The sequence below is a fragment of the Solanum dulcamara genome, chromosome 5 (assembly GCF_947179165.1).
Source record: "Solanum dulcamara chromosome 5, daSolDulc1.2, whole genome shotgun sequence".
NCBI lineage: Eukaryota > Viridiplantae > Streptophyta > Magnoliopsida > Solanales > Solanaceae > Solanum > Solanum dulcamara.
The window spans coordinates 58,063,462-58,082,827 of NC_077241.1; positions in this window are offsets into that span (position 1 = coordinate 58,063,462).

Genomic DNA, 19,366 nt, shown 5'->3' on the forward strand with positions numbered 1-19,366 from the left:
CAACCTAAGTACTATATAGCCATTCATTATACCTTATCATGAACTCCTTTAATAGTTCAAGTATACTCTTAATGTATCCTAACCAACAAATATTTCTCTACCTTCTATCATGAAATCCATACAAAACTTGAAATCCACACAAAACTACTTTATCATTAGCCAACACATAAGGGACTATTACCTCACTAGTGACCTACTGGATACATGATTGCAACTACATACTTTACTCAATTACTATACCCATTTTTTTGGTTACTACACTTCTAAATGCATATTCTAACTCTGGGCATATCTACTAATATTGGCTCATAACATCACTAATCACACTATCCTTTGGGTGAAAATACTACACAAGCATTCTAAAACACACTTCCCTCCTCAAGGATAACATCTGGAGAAAAGTTTTAGAGAAGAGAGTATGGGGCTAGGGGGCATACAATCGTGAAGGGTTTCCTCTCTATGCTTCACCTTCACACCGTTTGACCAACATTCATGATGCTTTTTTCTCCTTGTGCTCCATGATCGTAGGGGTTAGTGGCCTGCGATCGCAAAGAGTATATCATGCCTGAATAGTGTGTTGTCAGGAAATTGACCCAATCTTCTCATTTCCACCATTGTTATTCATTGAAGCTTGGTTAGGGAAATTTTTGAAGCATTATTTTGAAGAAATTCATTGGAGTAAGTCCCTTTATCATTCCTAAATCATTTCCTAATGATTTCACCTTCCAAATATATTTCAAAACAAGCTTTCAATCTGGGTTTTGGGGTTTTTTCCCTAAGTTGGTAAAATTGGTAAGTTGATGATTTCAAATCTGTTTTGTAATCAGTTTTAATGAGTTTTTCAACCACAAACTCCTCTTTATGTTTAGAATGTGATTTTTAAATAAAATTCCAATTTTATCCTTTTCATTTTTGAGGAGATTTTTAGATGATTTTGACCTCAATTCTTAAACCTTGCAATATAGGTATCGTTGAACTTGTTTTGATGAACTCTTTCTATTCTTGATAGATAGGGATTATTTCATAGTCGGTATTTGAGGTTAAAGCTCTGTTAGAGTGTTCAGGTGAAGTTTTTGGCCTTTCAGGTTGGTTTGGCTATCCTTCTTTGAGACTAAGATTGGGTGATTGATATTTCTGATGTCATAGGATTTAGGATTAGATTGTAATATGAATTGAGATTGTTGATTTTATTGTGAAGCCCATTTGGGAGGTTTATTTGTACGGTTTAGCTTGTGTGGGGGCCTTATTTGTTATTCTATTTATTTTGTGAACATGTGCTTCATGATTTTTCTGTAAGAGAGGCTTACAAAACTATTTTACTTGTAATAACCGAGTGAGGGGATGAGTTGGGGTTTTTAATCATACTTTGAGTAATGAAACATTTTCCAAAAATGTGAATACTTATTTTCGATGAACTCTTTCCCACTATCGTCTATATGAGGGTGTAATATGAATTGAGATTGTTGATTTTATTGTGATATGAATTGAGATTGTTGATTTTACTGTGAAGCCCGTTTGGGAGGTTTATTTGTGCGGTTTAGCTTGTATGGGGGCCTTATTTGTTATTCTATTTATTTTGTGAACATGTGATTCATGATTTTTCCATAAGAGAGGCTTACAAAACTATTTTACTTGTAATAACTGAGTGAGGGGATGAGTTGGGGTTTTTTAATCATACTTTGAGTAATAAAACACTTTCCAGCAATGTGAATACTTATTTTCGATGAACTCTTTCCCACTATCGTCTATATGAGGGTGTATATCATGTTTCGATTGAGTTTTGAGAACTTTGAATCTTTTTGTTCATGTTGAGTTGATTCTTGCCTCCATGTTATGTGTTGTGATTCATTCATCCTCATTCATCATTTTACTATTCACTAAAAGTTGAGAAATATGGAAATTATTTTTGAGAAAGAAAATGAGGCACCTTTTTTATCCTTAACCATGAGTTAGGTGGAAAGTTGATGAGATATTGAGATTGTGATTTGGTATATAGATTGCTAGTCTCATATGGGTCCTTGTTTGGAATCCTTAACATGATAAGGTGTATATGATATGTTATGCTACGACCTTGATTTCATCGTACTGCCTCATCATAGCATCATCACATTGCATTGCATTGATCTTTGAGTTATTTGACTTGCTTGATGATATGTGATAATTTCTTGATCTTATGTTTTTACTTTACTAATGTCATTTCTTATAAATTAGCGGTACCAATGCTGAAATGAGACCTTTTTGTATGTAGGTGAAAGCGTTCCTTAGCTTATTTCATAAGTTTGATTAATTCCTTATACTTAGTCAATTGAAAAATTTGTTGAAAAAAGGATTTATTTAGACTAGTGTTTCATTGTAGGGGTGCATCGATCTTATTTGCAAATAAGAATGATGGTACTATGAGAATGTGTATTGACTATCTATTATTGAATAACAATTACAATAAAGTAAAAGTATCCTTTTTCTCATATCGATGATTTATTTGACTAGCTTCAGGGTGCATCAGTGTTTTCTAAGATTGACTTGAGGTCGAATACCATCAGTTGAGAGTTTAGGATTTTGATATCCCAAAAATTGCTTTCAGTATTCGTTATGGGCATTATGAGTTTGTGGTTATGTTCTTTGAGTTGACCAATGCCCCGGCTACTTTTATGGAGTTGATGAACCAGATATTTTGTCCTTATTTAGCCTCTTTTATGATTATATTTATTAATAATATCTTGGTTTACTCTAAGAATGAGGCCGACCATGTTCTTCTCTTGAGGGTCGTGCTTCAATGATTGAGAGAGGAGAATTTATATGCAAAATTTTCCAAGTGTGAGTTTTGCCTTGAGTCTATGGCTTTCTTAGGTCATGTGGTGACCAAGGATGGGATTATGGTTTATCCGACCTAGGTTGCGGTGGTTTGTGATTGGGAAACCTACACCAGTTACATAGATTAGGAGTTTCATTGGGTTAGTATGATCCTATCATTAGTTTATTCAGAGATTCTCTTCTATCACAACTCCTCTAGCTAGGTTAACTTAGAAGATAGTATCAATTTAGTAGATCGATAATTATGAGATGATCTTTCAAAATCTCAAGGAGTTATTAAACTTGACACCTATTCAAGCATTACCCGAGAAGGGTATGGCATTTAACGTATTCAATGATGCTTCAAGTGTTAATTTAGGGGGGGTTGTTGATGAAGAAGGGGAGAGTCATAGCCTATGCTTCTCGACAGCTGAAGGTACATAAGAAAAACTACAATACACATGATTTGGAGTTAGCGGTAATAGTCTTTGTTTTGAAGTTGTGGAGATACTATCTCTATAGGGTGCATTATGAGGTGTTTACCTAGCATCGTAGCCTTAAGTACATTTTTTTTCAACCAAACCTGAACATGAGTTAGTGTAGGTGGTTGGAACTATTTAAAGATTATGATATCACCATTCTTTATCATCTGGGTAAAGCTAATATGGTAGCGAATGCTTTAAGTCAGAAAGCACCTAGTATGGGTAACTTAGTCTTTCTTAAGACGGAGGAGAAACCCTTGGCATTGGAGGTTCATTCATTGGCTAGATAATTTCAACTTGTTATTTTGACACCTCATAGGTTTTTGGCTTTCATTGAGGCTAGGTCTATCTTAATGGATCAGATTCGTGCCCACCAATTTGATGATAACAAGTTGAGAATGATTATGGAAAAAGTGTTGTAGGGTGAAGCTAAGTCGGCTTCCCTTGATCCCAAGGGAGTTTTGAGGATTAATGGTCATATTTTTGTGCCAAAGGTTGGTGATTAGGTGTGTATGATATTGGAGAAAGCTCATTGTTCAAAGTATTCTATTCACCCGGGGGAGGCAAAGATGTTTCACGACTTAAAACAACATAATTGATGGTGTGGTATTAAGAGGGTCATTGTGGAATTTTTGTCCAAGTGCTTGAATTGCCAGCAAATGAAGTATGAGCATCATAAATTGGGTGGTTCTATACAAAGGATGCCCATTTTCGAATAGACGTTGGAGCACATTACTATGGACCTTTTGACTAGATTAACCTTGACTTTGGGTAAGCATGATTTGGTTTGCGTGATTGGGATTGGTTCACTAAATTAGCTCATTTTATTTCGGTGAAGACTAGCTATAATGCAAAGTAGTTGGCTAGGATCTATATCTGTGAGATTGTTTGGTTACATAGAGTGCCCATTTCTATTATGTTTGATAGAGGTATACAATTTATCTCTCATTTCTAGAGTTCTATGCATGAGAAGGTTGGTACCAAGCTTAAGTTGAGTACAACTTTTCATCGTTGGACCGATGGTTAGTCGGAGCGGACTATTTAGGTACTTGTTAACATAGTTCGAGCTTGTGTCATGGACTTTGGTGGTCATTGGGAAAAAGCTCTTCCTCTTACGGAGTTTTCCTATAACAACTACTACGACTCCAGCATTCAGATCGCACCATTTGAGGCTTTGTATAGAAAAGGTATAGATCTCTCATAGGATAGTTTAATTCTTTTAGGATATGACCTTGGAGTACCGATTTGTTGAGAGACTCTATGGATAGGGTGAAGTTGATTCAGAAGCATCTTTTGATTGCCTAGAGTAGGCAAAGAGCTATGTGGATAGGCGTGTTTATGATCTGTCCTTTGCCATTAGTGAGTGAGTGTTGCTCAAGGTGTCACTCACTAAGGGTGTGATGAGGTTTGGTAGGAAAGGGAAGCTTAGTTTGAGGTTTATTGGACCTTTTGAGATTTTGGAGAAGTATGAGGAAATAGCCTATAGATTGGACTTATCTCCAAACCTTTCAGCGATTCATTCCATGTTTCATGTATTTCACATCTGATTCAGTGGGACTCCTTTGCTTTGGATTAGAACTTGTCCTTTGTGGAGGAGCCTGTTACTATCTTGGATAGACATACATGACTGTTAAGATCAAAGCATATTGATTTAGTGAAGGTATGGTGGAGGCACTGGCTTTTTGAGGAGGCTACATGAGAGATGGAGTCCGACATGCATCGTACATACCCATATCTTTTCATTCCTTCAGGTACTTTACCTTTCTTTTTGTTTGATAACGAACGTATATTTTAGTGGTGGATAATGTAATGTCCCAATTCTTGAGAAATTTCATTTTCGTGTGAAATGATCATTTTCCTTTCTCCTTAGCGTTTTTATGCTTTGTTTGTATTGTGGAATGGTTGGTGTGGTTCCCATTGCGATAGGGTGAGAATTTAGTGAATTTTAGCCTTGGAGTGAATTTGCTATAGGATGGTTGACTTTGGTCAACATATCGAGATTTGAGCATCGGATAAGAATTATGTCAGTTTCATTGCATCTAGAACATCAAGTTTGTTCTAGTTGAGAGTTGAGTTAGAGCCCCAAAACCTTAGAGTTTTTTTTTTTGAGAAATTAGGCTAAAAGTTGAGTTTTAGGCCTAAGAGAGGTCCGTGGGAGTATTTTGGTAATAAAAATTTTCCTCTAAAATTTGACGATTCCATTGAGTTCGAAATATCAAATTCAGTATGGTAGCGTATCCAATTTATTTTTATCGACCCCAAATGAATTCTGAGGTCTCATCAGAGAAAAGTTGGAGTTGATATTTCAATTGTGATCTGGTCTCTAGTGCAGGCATTTTTCTTTATCAAGATTGTGACCAACGTCCCACATTTGTGAAGGGTTCTTCTTTTGTGCCCCACGATCGCGGCTGGTGGCCATGCGATCACAAAGGGTATCTTCTCTGTGTTTCGCGTGTTGGGACTTTTCCCATATTTGCGATGGTTATGTCCCTCTGTACGCCTCGATCGTGGGGGTTAGTGGCCAACGATCTCGAATAACATATTATGCATGAACAATGTCTAGTTGGGAAATTGACATACTTTTCTCTTTTCCACCATTGTTATTCAATTGGAGCTCAGGAAGGGTGATTTTTGATGCATTATTTTGAAGAAATTCGTTGGAGTAAGTTCCTTTAGCATTTCTAAACCATTTTCTAACATCTTCCAACAACATTTCAAAACAAGTTTTCAATGTGGCTTTTGGGGTTTTTCCCCTAAGTTGGGAAATTAGTAATTCCATGATTTTGAATCTTTTTCTTACTTCATTTTAATGGGGTTTTAATCCACGAAATCCTCTTGATGCGTAGAATATGATTTTCAAATAAAATTCTAGTGTTACCCTTTTTTATTTTTGAAGTGATTTTTGGATGATTTTGACTCTAGTTCTTAAACACTGCAATATGAGTATCGTTGAACTACTTTTGATTAAATATTTTCTATATGAGAGTGTACATCATGTTTTAGTTGAGTTTGAGAACTTTGAACATTTTTGTACTTGTTGAGTTCATTATTGCCACCATGTCATGTTTTGTGATTCATTCATCATTTCATTGTTCTTGAGAAGTTGAAAGGTGTGGAAATTCTTTTGGAGAAAAAAAAATGAGGTACCTTTTTATATCCTTGACCACGAGCTAGGTGTCAAGTTGATAAGATATTGAGATTTTGATTTGGTATATGGACTGTGAGTTCATCATGGGTCCTTGTTTGGAAGCCTTAGATAGATAGGTTGTATATGATAGGTTGTGTGACAGCCTTGATTCCATCGTACCACCTTATCATTACATTGCATTGCATTGATCTTTGAGTTATTTGACTTACCTGATGATGTGTGATACTTTTTTGATCTTATGTGTGTGCTTTACTCGCGTCATTTCTTATAAATTGGCACCACCTATGTTGGAGTGGGACTTTTCTATATGCAGGTGGAAACGCCCTGAGCTTATTTCATAACTCAATTGGTCAAACCTACTGAGTACTCACCCCTACTTTTGTGTTACTTTTGATGCAGATTTTAGTCAGGGTACTCCTCATGGTGGTTGATCACCTCTAGCGGATAGACTTGTTTTAGATTGATGGTGAGATTCTGTGTTATGGATCACCATTAGCTCCATCTCCTATTTCGGTCTTTATTATTATTCAAAGACTTGTGATGTATTTCATACCCAAAAGTTGGAAATTACTTCATTGTACTTCTTTTCTTTTCATTTGTCACCTGACTTCCCCTTTGGAAGTCTCGTATGTGATTTATTGTTCGTCTTACAAATAAGGTTGAGTTTTGGGATGTCCAACAAATTAAGAAAACTAATAAGATTATCATTCATAATTATCTTCATTTCACAATTTTATGTTCTTTTTTCCTCGGTTTTTAGGTCATGACATGAATAAAAAAGACTGAACTGACTCACTAACTTTGTCTATCTATGAAGTCTCGACTAGCTGAAGATAGGTGTCGAGACAAGACCCACAGCTACCTGACTATGAATTAAATAAACTGAACTAACTAAATTAGAGCCCTCCAAAAGTGAGAAGGCCTCACCAACTCCTGATGGAAAGAGATCTTACCGAACGTCTGCTATCGTGAATACCTGAAACTAAATCATAAACTGATGCAGCGCCAAATAAAGTCTTTACATGGAATGTACGGAATGTAATAAAGCTGAATGAAACAATAACTAAACTAAATACTCATGCTAAAAGGAATGTTGAAACTACCTTGATTGAAAATAAAGCATGAATGTAAAATAAAACATGTAAAGCTTCACAATCGAGACAATGAAATATATATATTATGATATTAATAACTTTTCTTCTCGGAGAGTTTCTCTAACCGATGACCGTCACTATAAGCCTTGTGATGATACAACGTACTGGTCACATTGTCAGAGTCATTCAATACTTTGCCAGTTAAGGATTGGCATGGTGTGGTATATACTGAATTGCCATACCATATCAAAATTTTTGATACTATAGTTTTGATATTATGGTATTTGGTATGGTATATGGTATACATTAAGTTTTTTTGGTATTCGATATGGTATTTTATATTTAGAAATAATATATCAAAATATCAAATACTATACCAAAGTATATAGTTACATAAATAATACACACACACACATATATATATATATATATATAATACTAAAAAATATGCAACCTAGTATTAGTATAAACTAAATGTTTAGAAGTTAAAACTTTGACTACTCTATTTTGATTAAAATATATTTTAAATGTATTTGATTAACAAAAAGAGTTGTTAGTACTTTCTTCTAAATATATATTTCTACATGTATAATGTTTTAGTATTATACAATTGAGACTATTTTTGGAATCGTCGAAGTCATAATACTTTATTATATGAGTATATATTAGTTGAAGTTAACAAACTATGGTTACCGATTTATCATATCGCAAAATACTGAAATCAAACTTTAAAATACCGAACCATACCAAATTAAATTTGTATAATAGTCTTAAAAACTGAATACCCAAATTACCGCACCGAAGTTTCAAATACCATACCATACCTTACTATGCCTACCCTTATTTCCAGGGGTAAGGGATGCAACTTAACTTATGGATCCATCTAAAAAGTCCTTATTAGGGACTAAGTCGAGGAGTCGCTCGAACCGATGATATGATCCTATCTATGCTGGATATGCGGGTTACGGGGTTTGATTTATCTTAACTCGTACCCAAATTGGTGTTCAATACTTCTTCCAAAATATTCACTATGCTCAATAACTTTAAGAGGTCCCACTTTAGGGAAAATTGAAATTCTGATCAGTGGAGTTTATCTCAAAATATCTTTAAACTGAACTGAACTGAACTTTTAAAACTTGACTATGCTTTTCTAAAAATCTTACTATACATTCTTAAATCTGAGATATTTTTTTTTTAAAAGTAGACATGCTCTTTTCAAAATAAAGTCATGCACTTGGAACACTCAAATTCCCTTAAAACTCTTCTTCAATTGATAACTTAAAATACTTGATCTTTACCTTTTCAGAAAATCAATGCACGAAAAATTTATGCAAAAACTTTCAACACTTCTTTAACAATTATGATTCATGTGATAGAATAAACATGAACAATAACTCAAGAACTTAAACACATGAAGAAATATCATCTCAATGATAATATTTAGAACTCAAGATAAGGGATCAAGACCCATTCAAAATTCAAGAAAACTTGGGTAAAAATCCTAGGTTTAAATCTTAATAACTGAATTTAGATGTAGGAAGTGTGGAAAAACTTAGTGTAATACTATGAATAGCCTTACATACCTGTAAGAACGACGTTCTTGAAGAAGCTTTGAAGAAGATGATTTAAACCCTAGAATTCTCCTCTTGAATCTTGCTCTAAGTCTTGTGAGTGATTATGAGAGTAAATTGATGGAATAATACTTATAGGGACCTTAAGTAGTTGTAAAACCATCAGGTTTTAGGCTTAGAAAGGTTTGGAAAAGACTAAAATAACCCTCATTAAATAATGGGCAGGGCCATCTACAAGACCATCTACGGTCCATAGAAACGTCTATGGGTTGTAGAAGCCTCGTAGAAAGCTGGTTAGACTCTCTAGGGTTTCTAAATTTTGGGTTTACAGGAAATTTTACGATCTATAAACACTTTTACAAGTCATAGAGGCTAATCATAGAAATAACTCAAAATGGTCCATTCTATGGTTCATAAATTCTTTTACGAGCCATAGAAAGTCCCATAATAATTAAAGTTCGAAATCATGTTTTTGAACTTTGTTTCACAGCTCGTTCTATGGTTCATAAAAGGATATATGATTCATAGTCTAGGCCATGAAACTCAGGTCTAACTTTTCAGTTTAAGAGGTTTGACTCCTCGAGCCCATCTACGATTTGTAGTTATTTCTACGAGTCGTAGATGGTGTCCGTAAAAACTTAATTTCAGAAAGACTTGGATTCTCTTATAGGATTTTCTGATCTGATATGAGGTAGATTATTTTGGGGTTTTACACTTAAGGCCAAGAAAATGATCTCTAAGGGTTATCACTAATACCGAGTTAGATTCAAGGATTCCAATCTTGAGACCCATCCACTACTAAAAACTGTCCAAAAAGACGCAAAAACTGTGTCGCTTTTTTGGTCAAACTCGACAAAAAAGCAATACAGTCACTTCCATCGCTTTTTTGCTCGACGCTTTTGAAAGAGCTACAGACAGGTATTTAAAAACCAATGGACTGCGTCTCCCCTAATTTTTTTAATTAAAAAATATATATAAAAAAATGACGGACTCCATCTTTTTATTTTTTTTTAAAAAAGTAATTATTTAATAAAAAGCGATGGACTATTAGTCTCTGTCCGTCGTTATGTTCATACTGGTCTTCTTAAAATTTTAGTCTGTGGCTTTTCTAAAAAAATTATAAAAATAAAAACCAGAAAAGCGACGAACTAATGGACCCTGTCCGTCGCTTTTCTGCAATATTTTTGACAGCAGAAACTTGCAGTTTCTGTTGCCCATCTACAATCAAAATTCAATTGACTTTTATTTAATTCAGCCCATTCTAACACAAATAACAACAAACAAAATACGCAAAATACATAATAACAAACATAATTAAACACTTAAAATGAATAAAATCACAATTTAGAATGATTTAAAGTGTTTCAAAGTTAACAAAAAAATTCAAAAATGTTCATAAACTAACATAGGGAACCCTAAGGACTATTTGCTATATATTCATCACTATCGTCGGAATCATCCGGAGTGGACCCTCTTGAATAACGGGAAGGAGGCTGACGGGCGAGGTTGAGAACTTGTCAAAATAATTTTTCTCAATATGCATCACATCAAGATTATGTCGTAGGAGATTATCCTTCTAATACGGCAACTCCCAGAATATGCTCATTTTGTTCCAATTATGTTCAACACCATATCCAGGAAGTCTAGATGGTGGAGTTGCTATAACTTTAGGCAATTGGGAAACTATCTCCCAAATTTGATGCCCTATCAGTGATGGAGGCGGAGGGTTATTTTCAACCCTATTTTTTTAATGCATGTTTCATTTTTCTAAACTCATGGTTCATTGGAAAAGAACTAACGATGACAATCAAACCATGAATTTTTTCTATCATGCTTTAAGGTGAATGCCTTACTATGTTCCATGCAATGAGGACAAGCAAGCTTTCCAGCAGTCATCCAACCAGACAACATTTCGTATGCAGAAAAATCATTAATAGTCCACATTAAAACAGCACGCATAACAAAATTCTGCTTAGTTGATATATCGTAAGTCACTACTCCTTCAAACCACAATTATTTAAGCTCATCTATCAATGATTGTAGATAGACATCAATCAAACTTTTAGGATTACGAGGACATGGAATAACACAACTTAGAAAGATGTACGGACTTGTCATGCACATTTCAGGCGGAAGGTTATACGGGGTAAGAAATATAGGCCAGCAAGAATAAGGTGAGGAAGCATTAGAGAATGATGTGAAGCCATCTGCACATAACCCCAATCGTACATTTCTTGGTTCACTAGCAAAATCAGGATACATGTTATCAAAATGTTTCCATGCTTCTTCATCAGATGGATGTGACAAGATACCTGGCGGCCTTCTATATTCACGGTGCCATCTTATATATGGGGCATACCTCATCGATGCATACAACCTCTTTAATCTGGGAATAAGAGGTAAATAATGCATCGCCTTAATTGAGACTATTTTTCCAGCATGAGTCCTCTTATAACGAGCTTGTCCACAAAACTTACAATTTTCTAATTCACTATCAGTCTTGTAGAACAACATGCAGCCATTAACACAATAATGAATTCTATCATACGACAATCCTAACTTGGAAACCAATCTCTTTGCCTAATAGAAGTTCTTAGGTATGTTACACTCAGGATTAACCATATCGCCCAAAAGATCAACCATTGAGTCCATAGCCGCATGACGAACACTCCAATCTGATTTAATATTCATTAACCTAACTGCAACTGACAAAGCAGAATGCGGACTCCCTTCACATAGTGGACAACTAGCCTCTTCTAAATATTGATAGAAGCATCTTGCTTCTTTATTAGGAGTTTTATCAAAATATTATTCGGGTTCCATCCCACCTTGAACCCCGAACACATCATTAACCATTTTATGAACTCTATCATGTTGAAATGTATAATGTTGAACTCTATCATGTAGAATCCTATCATGTTCAACCCTAATTTGACCATGTGGTGCAAGCATATTATATTCATCCACGGGCAGCAGATTATAAAATATACTATTCAATCCATCCATTTCTCCATGATCAACCCATACAAAATATCTAGGCTTAAATCCATTACCATACAAATGAACCATAATTATATCTGGATTAAAAAATTTCAGGCACCTACATTCACGACAAGGACACCTAACCAATCCATTTCGCTTAAAAACATCAAGTGTCATGGCATGATCGATAAAACTCCTTACACCGTCAATAAGTTCAGGTTTCAAACCACCACCAACTTCATAATGCATGTTATACATCCACACACGATGATCCATCTACAAAATTACATATATTCAAGCTTAATTAATTAGTTCATAATGACTATAATTCATCGAGACTACAAACTCTAATTAATTCAAGTTATAATTAATTAATTCATACAATAATTAAGTTCAAGTTATAATTAATTCAACATATAATTAAGTTCAAATTCTAATTAATTTAAGTTATAATAATTAAGTTCAAGTTACGATTAATTCAAGTTATAATTTAATTAATCCATATAATAATTAAGTTCAAGTTATAATTAATTCAACTTATAATTAAGTTCAAATTCTAATTAATTCAAATTATAATTAATTAATTCATATAATAATTAAGTTCAAGTTATGATTAGTTCAAGTTATAATTAATTAATTCATATAATAATTAGGTTCAACTTATAGTTATGTTCAAATTATAAATAATTCAAGTTCTAATTAAATCAAGTCTGATGTTCTAGGTTAAATAAGAACAAAATTACAAGTTTCAAGTATATACAAATTAAAGTTCTAAAATACAAGTATTCAAGTATCTAATTAAAGTTCAATTTCATGACAACATAAAGTTTTAATTAATTAGTTTTAAAGTCTACAACAACAACAACAACCCAGTGAAATCCCACATCGTGGGGTCTGGGGAATTAGTTTTAAAGTCTAAAAGTTCAAAATTTATCCAAATCAAAATAATTTATAAAGTTCTGAATTCCTAAAATTCAAGTATCTAAAGTTCAAATTAATAACCACATGAACTTCTAAGTTCTAGTTACTTCTAAAGTTTAAAGAGTTCAAACATATACAAACCTAAAAATTTCAAAGTTCAACTTCAAAATTTCTAGAGTTTAAGTTCATGACTTTGAATATTGTCTAACTCTAATTAATTAGCTTAATTAGTTTATAAGGACTACAATTCAACAAGATTTCTAAAGTCAATAAAATTTCAAGTTCTAAGTTCTAAGTTCAAGCTCACAATTCAAGTTCTATATTATATTCACAATTTAATTCAAAAAACAATTCAAAGCAAAGCAAAGACCTAAATTAATCTAATTAAGTTTTAAAGTTTGCGTATTCTTGGCTAGAAGTATGATGACTAGATTGTGAAAGAGTTCTAAATTTGGACCAAGTATTTGTCATGAATTAGTGAAATTAATTAAGAAACATGGACAAATTATGAAGAGTGAACTTAAATTCATACATTATATTGCATCTTACATTTGACGAAGACATTGGGTTGCTATGAATCTCTGGAAATTGAATAGGTGGTATTGCTAGATCAAACATTTCATTGGCTTGCCTGAATAACTCATAAGTTGCAATAGAAACATCTTGTGCAGTTTTAGTAACCTTCCAACAAGTGAGATACTGATGAGTAATCCTAAAGCTAATGTTAATAATGATTCTAATTTCATCCCTATTTTCTTGAAAATATTTTAGAGGTTAATGATTTTAAGAAACATGACCAAATTATGAAAATGACCAGCAGTGCAAGAGAAAAATGAGTAACTCGAACAACAAGAGTAATTACTTAAACAAAAAAATAACAAATCCAATTTAGAGAATGAAAAAAATATCAACTCACTAAGAGTCATACCATAGAGATTCAAGTAAATAGAAAACAGAGATTCAGTTTGACAAGAATGCAATCATATATGGTGCAACTATTAGAACGTATTTTCTTGAAAGATACATTAAACAAATTAAATGAACAAATTATTTTTTTTTAAAATTAAAATCCTAAACTAACTAACCTTATTATTAACAATACAGAGAAACTGATGGTGGGGAGAGGCGACGGCAACGACAGCGACGGGGAGGTCGTGGCGGCGGCAAATAGTGGCGACGCAGCGAAGGGGGTGGGGGTCGGATTTTTAGAGAGAAGGGAGAGGGTTGAGAGAGAGAAAGAGAGAGCAAAGAAAATAAAAAAAAGTCAGACAACTAGTTTGAAATATTTCAGAAAGCGCGACGGACAGTATTGCCCTGTCCGTCGCTTTTTTAAGTAGTTGACCACCACTTTGACCAAAAAAATGACGGACAGGGCGACATTGTCCGTTGCCTATTTAAAAAATAATTAATAAATAAAATGTAATAAAAAGCGATGGACGGAGACGCCAGTTTTAAATAATATTTAATTATTTTCAATTAAAAGTGATGGACTCCGTCATTAGTTTTATTTTATAATTACTTTTTAAATATATTTATATATGGCGCAAAAAATTGCCAAAAAAGCGACGGATAAATAGATCCTATCCATCGCTTTTTATTAATAAAAAATAAAAAAAATATACAAAACAAAGCGACGGACAAGGTCTCAAAGTCCATTGCTTTTTTGAGCGACGCAGTCCATCGCTAATATTTCCATCGTTTTTGAACTGTTTTTAGTAGTGATCTATTTCATCAGTTCCTGTAGTATATGATTTTCTAGAAGTCTTTCTCGATGATCTTCCCAGAGTTCCTCCTGATAAGGAGATAGACTTTTGGATAGATACTCTCCCTAGTATGCAACCTATCTTTATCCCTCCATATAGGATGGTCCCTATAGAGTTAAAGGAAGGGATTCATTAGACCTAGTGGTTCCCCATGGGGTGCTCCAGTACAAAAACGTAAGAAAGTGGGCTCTCTTCGTATGTATATCGACTATTGCCAGTTGAACAAGATCACCATTAAAAATAAGTATTCCCTTCCCAGAGTCAATGACATATTCGACCAGCTTCAGGGTGCCACCTATTTTTCTAAGATTGACCTCATATACGGGTACCATTAGTTGAAGGTTGTAGATTGCGATATTCCAAAGATTGCTTTCCGAACCCGTTATGGTCATTATGAGTTTCTTGTTATGTCATTCGAGCGAACCAATGCTCCTGCAGCTTTTAGGAACCTCATGAACAGGTTGTTCAAACAGTACCTCGACATGTTTGTTTCTATATTAATTGATGATATTCCGATCTACTCCTGTAGTGAAGGAACATGCTAATCACCTCAGGATTATCCTTCAGACTCTCAAAGATGTCTAATTGTTCGCTAAATTCTCGAAGTGAAAATTTTGGCTAAGGTCAATTACATTTTTGGGCCACATTATTTTTCAGTGAGGGTATTCGAGTGGATGATCAGAAAATTGAGGTAGTGAAAAACTAGCCTAGGCCCACCACTCTAACTAAAATTAGGAGATTTTTGGATCTAGCCGGTCATTATAGAAGGTTTGTAAAGCGATTCTCATCTATATCTTCCCTGTTGACTAGGCTAAAGCAGAAGAAGGTCAAACTTTACCAGAAGGTACAAATGGTTTTGTGGTTTACTGTGATGCTTCAAGAGTTGGTTTTGGTTGTGTTTTGATGTAGAACGGCAAGGTCATTGCTTATGCTTCTAGACAACTTTAGGTTCATGAGAATCACTTTGAAAATTTGGCGTCACTACCTCTATGGGATACATGTCGATGTTTTCACAGATCATAAGAGTCTGCGGTATGTTTTCACTAAGAAGAAGTTAAATCTCCGACGAAGAAGATGGCTTGAGCTCGTACTCTACCTACAAGTAAGGTTAATGTTTTCATATACGCTCTTAGCAGGTTGTGTATAGTGAGTGTTGTACATATAGAAGAAGGTAAGAAGGAACTTGTGAAGGAAATGCTTAGGCTCACATAATTGGGAGTTTGTTTCGCAGATTCTGATGAAGGTGGAGTAGTAGTTCAAAATGGCCCTGAATCTTTATTGGTGATTGAGGTGAAGAAGAAACAAGGTAGTGGTCCCATATTGCTCCAGTTAAAAGATGCAGTTCACAAGAAGAAGATTGAGACTTTCTCAATTGGTGAGAATGGAATTCTCTGGTATCAAGGTAGGTTGTGTGTTCCTGATGTAGTTGGGTTGAAACATTGGATTTTTGCAGAGGCTCATAGATCCAGATACTCCATTCACCTGGTTTCTACCAATATGTACTGCAAATTGGGAGAAGTTTTTTGGTGAAGCAACATGAAGAAAGACATTATTGATTTTGTAGAAAAATGCCCTAATTGCCAGCCTGTGAAAGTTGAGCATTATAGACCTAGTGGTAAGGCTCAAGATATAAGTATTCCTATGTGGAAATGAGAGATGATTAATATGGACTTCATCATAGGTCTATCCCATACTCGCCGTCAACATGACTCCATTTGGGCGATTATGATAGGATGACTAAGTCATCTCACTTCTTACCTGTTAAGACTTCTAATTCCACTGAGGATTATGCTAGATTTTATATTCAAGAGATAGTCAAGCTTCATGGAATTTATTTGTCCATCATATCTTATAGAGGTACTCAGTTCACGTTGCATTTTTGGAAGTCTTTTCAGAAGGGTCTAAGTACCCATATTGAACTCAGTACAATTTTTCATCCACAGACCGATGGTTAGGAAAAACATACCATTCAAACTCTAAAAGACATGCTGAGAGATTGCGCGATTGACTTCAAACAAAATTGGGATAACCATCTACCTCTTACTGAATTCGCTTATAATAGTTATCATTCCAGCATTTAGATAATTCTGTTTGAGTCATTGTATGGGAGAAGGTGTAGGTCACCTATTGGTGGTTTTGAGGTGGGTGAGGCTACATTGATAGGACATGACTTGGTCCACTAGGCCATGGAAAAAGATGCATTAATTAGAGATCGGTTTAAAATTGTACAAAGCCGACAAAAATCTTACTCTGATGTAAGAATGAGAGATTTAGAGTTTGAGATAGATGCTTTAGTGTTTTTGAAGGTCTCTCCCATGAAGGGGGAAATACGTTTTGGTAAGAAAGAAAAGTTTAGTCCCCGGTATCTTGGCCCCTATAGTATTCTGAGCAGGGTTGGGAAGGTAGCTTATGAGGTAGAGTTGCCTATGGAGTTGGCAATCGTGCATCCTGTGTTTCATGTCTCCATGTTAAAGAAGTGTACTAGAAATCCATCGCTCATTATTCCATTAGATACTATTGGGGTGAAAGATAGCTTGTCTTTCGAGGAAGTACCAGTTTATATTTTAGACAATCAGATTCGCAAGTTGTGAACCAAAGAGGTAACTTCAGTTATGGAGGAATCAGTTTGTTGAGGAGGCTCATGGGAAGCCAAAAAAGATCTGAAAGCTAGATATCCTGAATTATTCATTCCTCATGATGAAGATGCTGAAGGTAATAACCCTTGCATTATTTCAGAATCGACCCCTATGCTCTATGTTTGAATGTCTTAGTTCCTACATTCATGGCTTGTGCCTTTCTCTATGTAAGCATAAATTCGTTAATAGTCCTTGTTAGGTTTGTTTCCCCATCTTAACCCTCATTCGAGGACAAATGGTCCCATAGGGAGATATTATAATGCCCCACAACTTCTAAGCATAGATCTAAATCTTTCTCTGTATGAATATAAACTCGAATCTGATGATTTATAATTTGTACATATATGTTAAGGTCATTTACTAAGTGTATTAAGTGTATAGAATGTAGTTCAAATTCGTAAGAGACCTCTAATAGCAAGTCAAGTTTAAAGTGTCCCTACCAACTAAGTTTTTCTCATTAGTTCATGCAAGAGTCAACTTTAAATGACCATAACTTTCAACATATAAAGAATTAGGTGGCCATAACCTATTAAATTAAATGTCTATAAGTTTTATTTTCAACACCACCAAATTTGCATCAATCCGAATTTGGAATAAAAATTTATGGCCTATTTATTAGAGATACTGCAAGTTGTCAGTGTAACGGGACCTGCAACCGCCTGTCAGACCTGTGATGGCCCATCACACTTGGTCATCATACGCGACTAGTAAGGCCATTTTTTGGACATTTTTGATGGTCTAAGTGATGGCCCGTCACTCAAGCGATGGTCTGTCTTCCAGATGACGCCAGATGACCAAATTTCACAGATTTTCTTTTTAGGGTATTTTTGCCCTAAAAACCTTTTGGAAGTTATCTAAATGGCCCTAAACGTGTAGGAAATCAGTTTTTCATTATTAAATTCTCTCATTCACTCCTAAATTTCTACGCTCAAGAACTTCAAGAAAAAATCAAGGTTGAGGTTCGATGAGAGTATCCCTTTTCTCTTATGTCTAAAGTATTTTGATTCTCAAGAATTCTCAAGATTGTTAGAAACAAAGCTAGGGAATTTTATAAGGTTATGATCTTTTTCATTAATTCATATTTTTATTGTTTTACTTTGGTTTTAAAAACCTTACTGTACTAATTCAGTATGATTTCTATGGTTCCTTAAATATTTATGGCTTTTAAGCATGAAAACTAGTATAATATGAATTTCAACCTCAAAACAAGTTATTTTAGATAAGATTTTTGAGCTTAGTCTCACATATGATTCAAATAGACGGATGGTTTCCATACCTATGAGCATCATATAAATATGTTATTTTGGAAGGACAATTTAGCACCGAGAGGACACGATTTAGAAAACCCAAGTCTTATAACTACATGCCACCATAGGATTGAGTATATTGCTTTGTCCGACAACTCCATATGGCCCTGAAAGGCAGCGTTTAGTGGATCCACATAGAAAAGATATAGTCCTATACTCTGGAAAGGTATAGGACAGTCTATCCAGCTGGGATTATAAGTTGGGTATCACAAGCTCACGTGGTGTATGTCGGTTATAAAAAACTCTCCAGTTTTATGCACTCTTTATGATATGCTCTTCACTTATTAGGGTCACTTTAAATATTCTATCTTATGTATTAGTTTGTGCAAGATTACTGTAATAGACCCATCTCTATATATGCTTTTAAAAAAGATTTCTAACTGATACTTATGCATGGACTCCAATTGTGTTCTTTTCATGTTCCTTTATTATGATTATGATTTTGAATCCTTATTTCAGTGTTTCCCTTTATTATATGTTATATACAAGTATGTTGGTGTCCCTTGCATACTCGATACATTCCACGTACTCACGCATACTTTTCTCTACCCTGCATTCTTTTATGATGTAGATTCTGGTGCCCGTTCTCAGACTCGTGGCTAGTAGGGTGCAACATTCTCCGGTCAGCAACTGGTGAATCCTCCTCATTTGAGGACTCCATGGATTTAGTAG